Source organism: Papaver somniferum, chromosome 1, assembly GCF_003573695.1.
Source record: "Papaver somniferum cultivar HN1 chromosome 1, ASM357369v1, whole genome shotgun sequence".
Lineage (NCBI taxonomy): Eukaryota > Viridiplantae > Streptophyta > Magnoliopsida > Ranunculales > Papaveraceae > Papaver > Papaver somniferum.
Window position 1 is genome coordinate 30,501,596 of NC_039358.1, and position 1,726 is coordinate 30,503,321.

Genomic DNA, 1,726 nt, shown 5'->3' on the forward strand with positions numbered 1-1,726 from the left:
TAAAATAATCGGTAGATAATAGGACTTCTGATTATACAGTTGCCCCAAATTTTGTTTTTGTAGAAATCTCATTTTTTTGGAATTTGGGAACTAGAATAATCGGTGGTTAACCTGCCCACCGATTCTAAGATCCCCCAAATTTCTTCTTTGACAAAGTCACCAATTTTGGGACTTGATTTATATTTTGCTATGTAATTGAAATATCACAGGTTGTGCGTTGTATCGATCAATTGGTAAATCCAACCTTTGGTTGTTGATTGAAATTGATTGATCCTTGAACATTGGTCTTTGGTACCGTTCAAATTTATATATCATGTATTCAAGACAGCAGTCTGCTGAGATCAGGTTGTTGCAAAGGAAGGCATTTGGCGGTCAGGATTATAGTACTGATTTTTTCAGTATAGATCTTTGAAGGAACAGACTGAGACGTAGGTTTACCCAAAGCCAAAGGTAAGTCTCCATTTCTCAAAAACAAAGTTACCCGAGGAAAATCTGTTGATTTATTTGTACATGTTACGCCGCTAGTAGGACTCAAGTATATTTAGATCTGTTTATAGGTTAGGAGACCTGGCCCCTGGGTGTGAAACTCTTGAGTAAGATCACGTTACCATGTTCTCTATTCTTTGCTGTCAATATTTTTTTTCGGAAATGCTATTCGGCACTCTGAAATCTGAATATCACTCTAATCTGCACACTGATGGATGTGGCAAACTTACGTTTACAAAAAGACGAAATCATGTAACGGAGTATCTTACTTTGTCTTCTTTTATTTTTAATCTTTCTTTGTAGTCTTCTTTTGACTTTTCTGTTCTGTTGTCCTGGGCGAGTCTTCTTTCTTCTCCTCAGCTTAAACTACACCTGTTCTACATCAAAATCATCTCAAAGTTAAGTTAATTAACAACATCACAGAAACCAAATTGAAGACTTGAAATGAATTTTTGTCCCATTTTGTGTTTTGACCCTAAATTCCAGTCCATCCCAACAATAACTGATTACTGCCCCGTTATTTAATTTACCATCTAAACTATATCCAAAACCAAAATTAATTGACCACACCATCTTTCTTCTTCAAGCCCATTTTTATACCTTTTCAAGATATGGACCATAAAAAAATCGAAGACTGCCTCCATATTCTACTTCACTTGTAGTCTCTATCACCTTCAATCTTTAGTTTGATTAATTTTGATATGTAATGTAAATCAGGGTTTTTTTCAGATTTTCTATTGCAAAACTAACTAGATTCAATTTATGATTTTTGGGTCTGTATCTATTTTGCAATGGAGGGATTTGTGTTGGTGTGACTTTTTGAGCAGTGTAAGTTAGTTACATCTGGGCCATGTTGTTTTTATATAATTATCTGTAAGAATTCCGAGACGGGAGATAAAACTACGATGAAGTAAAGTACAATAACCTTCTAAAGAATATTCTATAAATATTTTCATTTAGTTATGTGTTAATGAGTAAATTACAGTTAGGAGAGCATTATAGTTGATGATTTCGCTTCGCGGTAACTTAATTGTAGCAAAAAATACAACTACTATAGTCCTTCATTTGGGTTTAATGTGGCGATTTTGCTTCGCTACAAAAAAAAAAATTTGATCAAATCTGACCCCCTTTAAGCTTAGTGATGAGACATTGCAGTCGTTTATCCTTCTTCCCAAGTTGTTGAAACAGAAGAAAACAATGTTCAGTTCTAACAATCTCAACATACTTATTCAATATAGAA

At 34.1% G+C, this 1,726-nt stretch overlaps 1 long non-coding RNA gene across 1 annotated transcript; it reads left to right on the top strand.

Annotated features, from left to right (window-relative positions):
• The first annotated feature begins 325 nt into the window (after positions 1–325).
• Positions 326–800, top strand: LOC113326972. Its single transcript, XR_003348645.1, has 2 exons — positions 326–450; positions 558–800. It is a non-coding gene; the product is annotated as an uncharacterized LOC113326972 (long non-coding RNA).
• The last annotated feature ends 926 nt before the right edge of the window (positions 801–1,726 follow it).